This window comes from Dendropsophus ebraccatus, chromosome 9 (assembly GCF_027789765.1).
Source record: "Dendropsophus ebraccatus isolate aDenEbr1 chromosome 9, aDenEbr1.pat, whole genome shotgun sequence".
Lineage (NCBI taxonomy): Eukaryota > Metazoa > Chordata > Amphibia > Anura > Hylidae > Dendropsophus > Dendropsophus ebraccatus.
The window spans coordinates 52,902,645-52,915,659 of record NC_091462.1 but is presented as its reverse complement, the minus strand read 5'-3'; the positions used below and the strand labels follow the sequence as shown (position 1 = coordinate 52,915,659).

The following is a 13,015-nucleotide window of genomic DNA, read 5'->3' as shown; positions in this document are numbered from 1 at the left end:
GAGCCGGCCCAGGGGGCTGCGGTTGCGCGGGAGGCCGGGCTGCGAGCGGTGGGCCGGGCGGCGGGCGGGGCTGCGGGCGGCGCGCGCCCGGACTATCGCGCGACGACTGTTTACACGTAACGATTGGCGAATTTTTTGCAATCGGCGAACGATGATTTATGAACATGTTAAAAGATCAAAATGAACGATTTTTGCTTGATAATGATTCTGTGAAAGAATCGAAACGTTGCATCTATTTGTTCTTTTGCACTTTTTGCAATAAAATTCATTTTTTTCACTGGAGCTGGAGTGCTGCGGATTTTCGTTTGCTAGATAGATAGATAGATAGATAGATAAGGTCCATTTACACAGATTTGAAGCCAAAGCTAGGAATGGATTTGAAAAGAGGAAACAAAATCCAAGGTTTTCCTCTATGACCTGATCTCTGTTATAGTCTGTTTCTGGCTTTGGCTTCAAATCTTTGGCAGATAACCTGTCGGGATAATCTTTCTGTGTAAATGGACCCATAGATAGATAGATAGGAGATAGATAGAAATTATAACCCCCCTAATGTCATCCCTGGGCACCTGCTGTAATTTCATCAGGTCTCCTGTAGTTTTGCATTGCAAAGAATAAAAGCAGCGAGCTAAACCTGAAAGAATAGCTGTCATGCTGGAGTAAAGCTTGCAGGGCATGTAACCTTGCACTGGGTTTTGCTTGGTTGTAGCACTATGCCGCTACTGTAGATTACAACGGGTTAGTTGCTAGCAAATCCATTATACCAAGACCAGTATTACCAATACCGTAACACCATGACCACTACGATTACCACCATTTGTGACTGAATCTAATCCTATACTATCTTAAGACCACTATTCCACTTTATAGTGATCATATATTGGTAGCAGATAGCAGCTTTCCACAGTTTATATAGACATCTGTGCCCCCATATAGTAGTTAGGTCCAACTCTGCTTCTATATAGTAATTAAGTCAACCCTGTACCCCTATATAGTAGATTAACTCTGAGCTCCTGTATAGTAGTTAGGCCCCATATTGTAGTAAGATGCTTTCTGTGCCCTCATATAGTATAGTTTGATTCCTCTGTGCATCTATGTAACAGTTAGGCCCCCTCTCCACCCCCATATAGTACTTGGGCCCCTCTGTACCCAATATGGTAGTAAGGTCCGCTTGAGTGACATCACTTGTGGATCAAGCTCAGGGGGAGAGAACAGCCTCATAAGACATCAGGCATAACAGTGCCAATGGCTTCTCGCTTAGTCAGTGCCCCCCCTTTAACTGTAAGTGCTCATTGCCAATGCTTACAGTTAAATAACAATACCCAGCGACCAACTGGGCTCCCCAGCAGCGGGGGCCCAAGTACTTGCCTGGGTTCACTGGGTGCTGATGTCAGCCCTGCCACTGACAGCATATATGGGTGAGTAGCTCTATCATTCATCCATTACAATGTCACCCCAGTAAACAGCCTGGCAGCTGTAGCCCTGTGCAACCACAATGGTCGCACATAGCGAAGGCCAGCCATGATTAAAGATTGGATGTGCTCACCCCATTCCCAATATCAGCACCAATCTTGTAGAGTAACGCTCATTAAGGAACCTTATGCTGCGTTTACACAGAACGATTATCGTTGGATTTTTCGCATAAACGTTCACATTTGAGCGATAATCGTACCGTGTAAACACAGCAAACGATCAAACGACGAGCGAGAAATCGTTCATTTTGATCTTTCAACATGTTCTTAAATCGTCGTTCGTCGTTCGCTGAAAATTCGCAAATCGCTTAGTGTAAACTGTCTTTCACCAATTTACTGATCTGAAAAATGATCGCAATAACGATTTTTCTTACGAATTTTCTAACAATTTTTCTAACAATTTATTCGTCTAAACGATGATCGTTATAAAACCCAAATCGTTGCTTCAAAATTGTTAAACGATCGATTGTGCGAATTATCGATCCGTGTAAACGCAGCATTAGGGTGCGATACATACCGTATCGCTGCGTATTTAGCGCTGCGTTTTATCGCTGCGTTTTTATCGCTGCGTGTTTGGTGTGATTTTTGGTGCAAATCATGTGAAAATCAAAACTCGTATGTAAAAATTGCACCAAACACACAGCGATAAAAATGCAGCGATCAAAACGCAGCGCTACGGTACGTGTGAAGGCACCCTTAGGGTGCGTTTACACATAAAGATTTATCTGACAGATTTTGGAAGCCAAAACCAGGAATGAATTTGAAAAGAGGATAGATCCCAGTCTTTCCTTTATGACCTGATCCCTGTTTTTAGTCTGTTCCTGGTTTTGGCTTCAAAGATCTGTCAGATAAATCTGTCTGTGTAAACGCACCATTGCACAGCTCATTTATCATGCAGGCAGGACCATAGGATCAATGACAGGATAGTTAATTTTTTGTCGCTTATGCCCCGTTTACTGCACCTGATTAAAAGGTTTTTTTTGGTCCTGCCAAAACTATGCGATCAGATGAACAGCTGATCATTGAGCCTGCTAGGGTCCATTTACACAGAAAGATTATCTGACAGATTATCTGCCAAAGATTTGAAGCCAAAGCTGGGAATGGATTTGAAAGGAGTAAAAATCTCAGTCTTTTCTTTATTACCTGTTCTCTGTTATAGTCTGTTTCTGGCTTTGGCTTCAAATCTTTGTCAGATAATCTGTCAGATAATCTTTGTGTAAATGGACCCTTATGCTGCGTTTACACAACACGATTATCGTGCGATCGTACGTGTAAACGCAGCGAACGATCGAACGAGCAAGAAATCATTCATTTTGATCTTTTAACTTGTTCTTAAATCGTCGTTCGCAAAAAAATTTGCCGATCGTTCCGTGTGAACAGTCGTCGCGCAAAAGTCTGGCCGCCGGCCGCCCGCAGCCCGACCCCCCGCTCATCCGCAGCCCCCTGCGCCGGCTCGATTGCCACCCCCGCCGCCCCGATTGCCACCCCCGCCGCTCCGATCTCCACCCCCGCCGCCCCGACGGCTCCTCTTCAGCCAATCAGTGCTGCCGTGCATTGATTGGCTGAAGAGGGGAGCCAGGAATTTCAAATGGCTCCTCTTCAGCCAATCAGTGCGGCGTGGGTGGCGATCGGAGCGGCGGGGGTGGCGATCAGGGAGGCGCAGGGGGCTGTGGTTGACCGTGGGGCTGGGCTGCCGATGAGCGGGGGGCCGGGCTGCGGGCGGGGGGCCGGGCTGCAGGCGCGCGATCATAAAACGATCGCAAAACGATTTTTCCGTACGATATAGCGTACTGTCTATACGCTGATCGTTATGAAAAAAAAATCGTTACTCCGACATCGTTAATCGTACGATCGGGCCAATTATCGTTTCGTGTAAACGCAGCATTACACAGGGCAATCATAGGGCAATATCTACCTATTTGGCTGATAATCGCCCTGTGTAATTTATTGAAATCCATGGTCTGGCACAGATGTGCCAGGTCTTCCAGAGAGATGTGTGACTTTCTGTCAGTCCAGCTGGTTGGTTGGCCATGATTATGGCAGAGATTGTGATACTTTCTTTACATAATTGCAAAATATTGGCAGCCATGCAGAAAGTGTTGGCATGCGCGCACATGCAAGTCAGTACACAGATGAATGAGAAGTTGGATCTGGATGCTGGAGCTGCTCACCACCATCTGAAATGACAGCTGTCCCCAAATGAATGAGGTGTCAGATCTGCAACATTTGCTCCTTTAGAAAAACCATTTTGCCATGTAGTCCTCATCTGATCTGCTGCAGGGTGCTTAACAGTGCCAGTTTTATCATTATGCCCTATGTCCCATAAGAGCAAAGGAAATAGTTATATATATGTCGTGTTATGACATTTTATGAAGTAGCGCATAGAATATAAAAGCGCCTTAAAAAGTATACAGGCTCTGTTATGTGTTGAACATAGAGTCTGATGGGGTACGCCATTATTATCCTTTTCTCATTTGTACATAATTTAAGAAAAAAAGATCTGCCGTATCCGACAAATCAGAGGCATACATAGGTCCACTAGAGGCCCATACCCACAAGTTACATGTAACTGTAATATGCAGCTACTATTACTTGTTCTACCATCTAAGCTACATTCAGCTCAGCTAGGTCAGGCGGCCCAATGCACACATCCATAGTGCTAGCTATAGCTGCCAACCTGCAACAACAGACAGGACCATATTTTCAACCATATTTTTGGACAGCCATCATTTTGAGACACAAATACAGCCGAAAACAATGTTGGTGAACATAGCCATAAACCGCAAAAAAAAAAATGCTAATAAAAGGACCCTTACTAAATCTTACAGGTTGCAGCCATGAAATTTTACCAAACTGGAATTAACAAGTTTTTTTTACATTTAGGTCAATAGAATAAAATAAATATAGAATAAAAAAAAACAACACTTTTTGATCTGTTTGTTTTCAGCTTATGATGCTTTCTTCTAAACTAACTACATACTTTTGCTTCTTTCAAGGGCATAACTAGAAATGGCTGGGCCCCATAGCAAACTTTTGATTGGCCCCACCACCCCTCACTACTGACCACTAAGCCATCAAGTCTAGTCATAACTGCATAACTTGGCAATTTTTTGCAGTTAAATGGACATTTGCAGAACCCAAGAGGCCCGCTCGGCCACCGGGTGCTGCAAATGATGACAGATCCGTGATGTCTGTAAAAAAGCACGGATCAAATATATGCAAAGTAGTACTATTCACATTTTACAGAAACGAATACGGAAACAGATGCAATACGGATGCAAATACAGATGAATTTATATGGACCATGGAGTGAAAATAGCTGGAGGTTTCGTGATCCAGAAAAATTACTGAACATGTGAATGAGGCCTTAGGCTATCTTTCCACATTGGGAACATAATAGGGAAAGGCGAACGTCTCCTTATAATCATGGCCGTGAATAATATTCATGATCATTATTAGCTGCTGTCTATATTACGAGACGGCCGCCTTTCCCCGAAGCCTCAAGGCTGTGTTCACACATGCATTTACTGCATAACTTAATTCCAGTAATTAAAGGACAACTCCGGCGGGACCCCCCCCCCCAAAAAAAAAACACAGATACACACAGACACCATACTCACCATCCCTCCGGTGACGATCGCCACTCCATTCGCCCGCCGCCCGCCTCACCGTCACCTGCGTCCGCCGTCCAGCGATGTCTCTTGCTTCCGGGTCCATGAGAGAGAAAAGGCTGCCAGCGCGCTTGCGCACCAGCAGCCTTTTCATTGGCTGGAGCGCATCACATGGCTTCCAGCAGGCTCAGCCAATCAGGGCTAAGCAAGCTGGAAGCCATGTGATGCGCTCCAGCCAATGAAAAAGCTGCTGGTGCGCATGTGCACCAGCAGCCTTTTCTCTCCCATTCACTCTCAATGAAGACGCCGAAGAGGAAGAAGACCCGGACCACCCCCCAGCTCTGACGTCACTCGACACCAGAGAAGAGGACCGTGACGACCGTAATAGGTAATGTATATATTCTTTAACTTCCGGGGTGGGGGGTCGGGGGTCGGAAAGTGGGGGAAGGGGGCCAGACCGGGTATTTAACCACATTACAAAGTTATATAACTTTGTAATGTGTGTTAAATAAGCCAAAAAATTTTTTCGCCGGAGTTGTCCTTTAATCATTTCATTGCAGAAATTAATCATATCATTGCAGTCCAGCCGTCCTTCATTGAATTAACGGAATGAAACTCCAACATGTGTGAACATACCTTTTACACGGAACGATTTATCGTTCGTTTTTGCACGATAACTATCTAATTCGAACGATAATCGTACGTGTAAACGCAGCGAACGATCAAACGACGAGCGAGAAATCGTTCATTTTGATCTTTCAACATGTTCTCAAATTATCGTCGGTCGTTCGCAAAAAATTCGCAGATCGTTCAGTGTAAACAGTCTTTCAACGATTTCACCTATGTGTGAGATAGGCTTTAACGATCGAAAAATTATCGCATAGCGAATTTTCCGTATGATGTATCATTCCGTCTAAACGCTGATCGTTATAAAAAAAAACATTGTTCATTCAAAATCGTTAATCGTGCGATCGGGCGAATTATCGCTCCGTGTAAAAGTACCATTAGGGTCCATGCATGTGGCTGTCATTATGGCTGCACATATACTCTGGGATGTACAATGACTCTGCATGCTCCTATCCAGGCTATTTAGAAAGTAATACTTCCAATTATGTGTGTGAGCGTGTGTGCGTGTGTGTGTGTGTGTGTGTGTGTGTGTGTGTGTGTGTGAGACTATATGCAGATTATTTATTCTGATATTCTGAAGCTCAGAAGTCCCTTTAAATATTGTATTGTACAACTCCATGATTTCAAAAATAATGCGTATTCTTTCAGGGATTAATCCAAGTCACTGGCCTGAAAAGAGTTCCAAATGTGTTAGGCATTTATTTAAGCTTTATTACATCTTCTTTTTCTATGGTGAGCTAACTCCCTGAAGGTTGAGTTGTGAATAGAGTTGCAGCAGCAGTTCTCTCTTCTTCTCTGTTGCCGTACATCACTAATGATGCATTATGTACAGGATTTGAGTCTCTAGGCCCCCACGACTTTAAGCATCTTTTCATGAACGTTGTAATACAGTGGGAAACACGTTATTTTCTTCAGGTGTGATCAAGAGGTTCCTCTGCTGCTGTCAGCGAGAAGACATTCTCCAACACACAGAGCGTCTGTCTGCAACATTCTCTCATTATCCTCAGAAAGTGACTAATGAGGAAGAGGAAAAGATGGTGTCTGCTGCTCCGACCACCTGCTGGGGAGGTAATGAAGCAGTGTCTTGCTATGGTGGGGCAATCACTTTTATCTCTGGGAACCCCAATCACCATTTAAAAATGACACCTGTCATGCCAGAAATGTGGGGATTTTAATCTATCATTAGAGCTTTTTTGGCTGTGTCACTTTTAATCTGCCACTTAAAGCTGGCAGCAGTGTGGAGAAAAACAAGCTGTGCGTAGGGTAAGGAAGGGTTCTGACTTTTGGCATTGTAGCAGATGTATTCTGTTGCCATTTTGAAGACATTAAACGTGGGATTACCTTTTCAATAATGTTATTCTCAATCGTGATCACAAATGTACATACAATATATTATCCTTTCCTTAATTCATAAAAAAAAAACAAGATGATTTGTCCATCTTAAAGAGGGTTATCCCACCAAATGGGAAAAACTAGAATAATTTACACCACTGTTCTAACACTACGCGTGTAAAACACTTCTGAGCGTCCCTCACTGAAGCCCAGGTAGTGGAAGGGGCCAGCCCTAACGCTCCCTTTTTTCACCATGTTTCCCCTGCTCCTTCTGGTTTGGGGCAGTGATAAAACATTTTGGATATGTAAAATCAAAACGTTTTCTGCATCCAAAGAAACTGCATTTAATTCTTGTGTGCACACATGCTGAGAGAGCTATTTCTATGAATTTCTGAGTATCACTACACCTGTGGACCTATGGAAGTGCATAAAGGAAGTATGTCATCTACAATTGTACACATTTTAGAAACTTTCATCCACTAAGTTTACAAAACAGGCCATCAGATCACTGAGGGATTAGTTATATGCTGCCCAAACAAGTCTATGGGAAGGGATAGCATGAGATGGTAGAGGGAGGGAGTTCAGAGAGCAGATAGAGAGACACAGACTACAAAGAGACTAGGGCTAACCATAAGTACTATATTTCACCCTAGGATTTGATTTATGACTTAGACTGATCACTATTGCTCTGTAATGCCTTCCATGCTAATGCTGTCTTTAGGGGGTCTATAGAGTCATATAAGTTGGATACAGCCCTAGGGAGTCCAGGAAAAAAAAGATACAGGCTATGGCCACAGTGGAAATCCACAGTGGATTTTATGTTTTTTTGCAGAAATGCCACAGATTTTTACCATAGATTTCATTCAATAAATTATAGAGATGAGCGAACCGGGTTCGGGTTCGAGTCCATCCGAACCCGAACGATCAGCATTTGATCAGCGGCGGCTGCTGAACTTGGATAAAGCTCTAAGGTTGTCTGGAAAACATGGATACAGCCAATGACTATATCCATGTTTTCCACATAGCCTTAGGGCTTTATCCAAGTTCAGCAGCCACCACTAATCAAATGCCAAAAGTTCAGGTCCGGATGGGCTCGAGCATGCTCAAGGTTCGCTCATCTCTAATAAATTAACAACAAGATCCCCTTCTAAAACATTTGCAGGTTTCCGGTCTGGTTTTACAGCATGATTTTTAGACTCTGTGTGCCAATACTTTTTTTGTCATCACTTTCCTTTCCACCAGAAAAACAAATCTTAAAATGTTATTAAGTTTTTATTAGTGTTGAGCAAGCATGCTCAGTGAAGTGTTTGCTCAGCCATCAATTATGCCTCCCATCTGCTGCAGTAACATATTTCATATAATTTTTATATATTTTGTTTATACATCCCTTAAAGGGACAAAAAATACAAACATTAGAATGAAAATGTGCAATAGGTTACATGAAGGTGAACCAGGCACCCTCCGCTCTATCGAGCAGGGGGCACCTGGTAAATGCTCATTAGTTGAGTCGAGCACTGAAAAACGCTTAACTCTAATAATGAGCACTCAAGCATTTTATTGCTCGCTCAGCACTAGTTTACTAGTTTTTATCTTAAACAGCTGTGCATACTGTACATATACATACATATACAGTTAGGTCCCTTAGCAAATGCATAAGGAGGGACACAGGCTTGGTGGAAAAGCATAAAACAAGTTAATAAAGGACCTACCCAATCATTGCTTCCTCTGATAATAGAGGATTGAGGCTGTGTTCACACATGACACTTATTTAGCATTAATTATGCGTTTTTGCTGCAGTTTTGATGCTATTTTGTTGTGAATTGTGCTGTCACTGTAAAATAGCTCTATTTTTGCTGTGATTCCGTAAAAATCGTTGCAAAAAATCTGCTATTTTACTACAATTTGCAGAAAATAGCATTAAAATTTCTGCAAAAGTGAATAATTAACGCTAATAAAACTCCTTGTGTGAACACAGCCTTAGCTTCCTGAAAATATATTAGATTATTGACAATTCCCATGAAAATTGTCAGTATCTGCCACAGTGGATTCAAAAATATAAAAGAAAAAATATACATCTTTTTTTCATCCACCTAGAATCTGTGTGCAAGAGGCTGTAGGGCAGCACATATGGTAATCTCCACAAGAAGCAAAGCTGTCAGAATTTTGTAACAACATAATTACTTTCTGTCCAATTCATATATAGGCTAGAAATGTATGAAACTGCAGACATATAGACATACAGTAAGGCTATCTTTTGGGGCTCTTTTAAGTCATTTAGATGCCAAAATATCGCCAATGGCAAAAACATGTCTTAAGATGGTTTTGAGGTACAGCTTTTGCTACAGCTCAAAAGTCTAAAAATATATTCCAAAAATGACCATATTTCAAGGCTCGAAAATTATCCCAAAAACACATTTCCTGAGACCCCCACAAAAGTCATTTTTGAGCTTGTACAGAGCTTGAAGTGTACTTGTTATAACTTTCAAAACCTAAAACAGTGGATGTGACATAAAGCAAGTTTGCAATTTACATTCATTATTATTTTTATTTTATTTTTTTATCATGGAAAACACAGCACTTCCTTTGTTTGTTTTTCCAGAGTCTAAACGCAGTCATGTGACTGATGGACACATTGGGGGAGATTTATGAAAGGGTGTAAATATACACCTGGTGTAAACTGCCCACAGCAACCAATCACAGCTCAGCTTTCAGCTCTGGTAAAATATAAGAGGAGCTGTGATTAGTTGCTGTGGGCAGTTTACACCAGGTGTATATTTACACCCTTTCATAAATCTCCCCCATTGAGCTGTGACTCTCTGTACTGGCCGGGACTTCATGAGTTTAGTATCTTTTTTTCAACCAGCACAAGACTATAAAGCATCAGGAGACTGGACCTGGATACAAGTAAGTATAGCTTTGTTTTACAGCATGATAACTAAAAAAATAATGAATGTAGCTTGCTTTATATCACATCTACCGCTGATTTAGATTTTGAAAATTATAATGACTGGTACACTTTAACGTTTAGAGATTTTGCAGAGTCATAATACAGTCATGTACAGGAGAACTACCTGCAGGTAAGACTCTAACTTACTGTTGTTTTCCCATAGGGCCAGGGATGCTGGCAATTTTCTTATCTTCATCTTTGGCATCATTTACATTAAATAATTAGTTTGATTAATATGTAAATTAGGCGGTTTGGCGTACTGGTCACGAGACTACAGACCTCAGTACAGAGATCTGCCCCAACCACCTGCTTTTTTATGAATTTTGAGACAGCTCTGTGTTGGTGCAGCAGATTGGTGCACTCAGAGCTGTATTACCGCCACCAGTGTACCAAACTGCCAAATTTACGTCTTAATAAAACAGAGGATATAATGACAGTGACACTAATGATGAAGATAAGAAAAATTACCTTTATTTTCAGCCTCCCCATCTCTGTGGGAGCATACCTGAAGGTTAGAGGCTGCTGTTAATTTGCCTTTAAGGAGGATTCATACATACATTTTTGCAATGTTTCATGGACTTGAACCTAAAGGAGCAACTTACCAGAAAATGCACCAAAATCTGTTTGTATAATATAATATCCAATAAAAAAATAGGCACAACAAAGAACTGGTATCATATCTAACTTTATTTTATATGATTGAGCGGTATTTTGACGTCTTATATCAATGTACAGCAAAATGTTAACCAGCAGTACTAGATCCAATAAAAAGTGAACATTTTCAGGTGTCTTATTTTCAGGTGTCATAATCTGACGGTTACAGGTAGAGGAGACCTCTTCTATTAATGTTATTCCAAAGAAAAATCTGTACTACTGATCAACATTGTTTCTACCAGACAGTCTCTGCTATAGAAAAGCAGCAAAGCTTCAGCAGAAGTAATTATTCCCGCCATGGGGAACTGGATGAAGCAGGGTATATCTTTCCGTAAGGTGCAAGATTCTTCCATTTTGTTTCTTAATGGCTTCTGTAACAAGAAGGCAGCGGGTAGGGGAAGGTGTGCAAAGAAGGATGGAAGGCTGGTACATTCAAACGGGTGCATACAGAGCTTGAGGCTGAACATCCATCTAGATAAAATAAGGAAAGAAAAGGAGGATTTAAAAGCATTAAACATGTAAGGGTATATGCACACTGAGCAATTTTCGCGGATTTAGTGAGGAATTAAAGAGGAAAGATTTCTGCTTAAAATCTCTCTCCTTTTCTGCTCTGGCAAAATAGGAGCGGAGTTCGAGTGGAATTCAATTGGAATTTGAAGCAGAATTTAAGCCCCATTGACTTCTATAGGAATCCTCAAGCGGAATCCGCCCAAAGAATTGACATGTCAATTCTTTGAGGGGAACGCAGATTTTGTACGGAATCCGGACAGAAATTTCTGCCGTTTGCACTGTGTGGAATTTTGAGCGGATTCCACGCACATTTTGACACGGAATCCGCTCGAAGTGTGCATATACCCTAAGGTATCACACAACAATGAGGCAACTAATCAGGCATAAAGATCCCAGACATGAACCTCTTTAAAAGACAAAACCATTTATCACCATAGTACTTGAACAGTGATGAGGCTCATAAGTAAGCGATCTAGAGTAAATTAAAGACAAACAAAACCAAAAGTACAGCTTACTCATTGACTGCAAGAGCCCAAAACCTTATCAAGCTGAACTGTTTACTTCCTGCTCAAATTTATTGCTTTGATCACCCCACCCCTCAAGAAAAATGTGAGATAACGTGAAGATCACATGACACTGTTGCAGGCTGCTAACTTCCTGTGTTTATCTAAGTAAGTAACTGTACAAACGAAAGCGCTTTACATTAACCACCATACATTTCCAATAGAATTCTGATTGCTTACAATGTGAACAACTCCTCTGCATAAAGCACTTCCTCACAAATTTAGTAATAGAGTTTTGGCTCTTTAAGAAATGGAGACTGCAGTTGGCAGCAGTGAGGTCTCTGTGCGGCTTCCTTCTTCTAAGCTGGAAGTGTCTGCTGTGAGTGGAGGGAACTGTGGGTGTAAAGACAGGGGAGATCTTTACTGCTGTCTTACTTCATGGCAATGGTATTATGTGGAGATGGGTGAATTGCTCATCTTAACGAAGCAAAGTGCTTTGTTTGATCAGTGCTCCGCTCAAGACGACTGCCTTTCTTCTCCCTGCCACTCCTTCCAAGATGCTGGGAAAAGCTAAATCCAATCCTGGAAAACCTTTCCCAATTTCCCAGGATTGGATCCAGCTGTGTCCTCCTCTCAAAAATGAACCCCATACAGGCAGCAATATCCCCTTTCTTTAGCTGGATGATATAATACATAGGAAATCTTATTATGTGGCTGATAAATCATATTCTATATGAAGTAAAGATCAGGTTCCTGGTGGGATATGCAGAAATTTTTCACGTGATTTTTGTTTAATTGATTACTTGACCATTGGGATCGACTGTTGAAATAACCGATTTTGTGATTTGCTTTTGGTGAAAAATAGGTGGAATGATTCTCCTGTTGCATTCTGTGGACCAGTGACCCGATAAAATGCAAATAGATTTAAAAAAACAAAAAAAAAAAAACACATTTTCTCACTCTGAATCTTTGCAAGTTCTATTTTTCATACATCTTTCAAATTCACTGCATAGATAAATGATAAACTCTTGGCCACTAGCAGTCACTGTAGGGAGATAAGAGATAAGAAGCTGACTGCATACAGTGTACATAATGAGTTCAATGTGTGAACAGTATGCAGTAAACTCTTGGGCTCCCTCTAGTTGTAGATGCATGCAGCCTCCATTTATCATTTAACTGCTTTGTCTATGCAGTAATAAAAAGATTCAACCAATCATTTTGGAATACATAATATTTAAGCATTTAACAATGCTTTGTTACCTTATGGTTACTTTTATGAAAAAAGTAAGGCACAACGTTAAGTTTGCATAAATGTTTTTTTTTTGCGGCTATTTGATTATAATTGTGCAATTGCAGTAAAAT

General features: G+C 41.4%; 1 protein-coding gene across 2 annotated transcripts in view; it reads right to left on the bottom strand.

Annotated features, from left to right (window-relative positions):
* Positions 1-10,703: 10,703 nt before the first annotated feature.
* Positions 10,704-13,015, bottom strand: part of CDK15 (cyclin dependent kinase 15) — a 130,679-nt gene continuing 128,367 nt past the window's right edge. For both annotated transcript variants that reach the window (XM_069983300.1, XM_069983299.1), the window contains one exon: positions 10,704-11,111. The gene's annotated coding sequence lies outside the window, so the exon portion shown is untranslated. The remainder of the gene's footprint in view (positions 11,112-13,015) is intronic.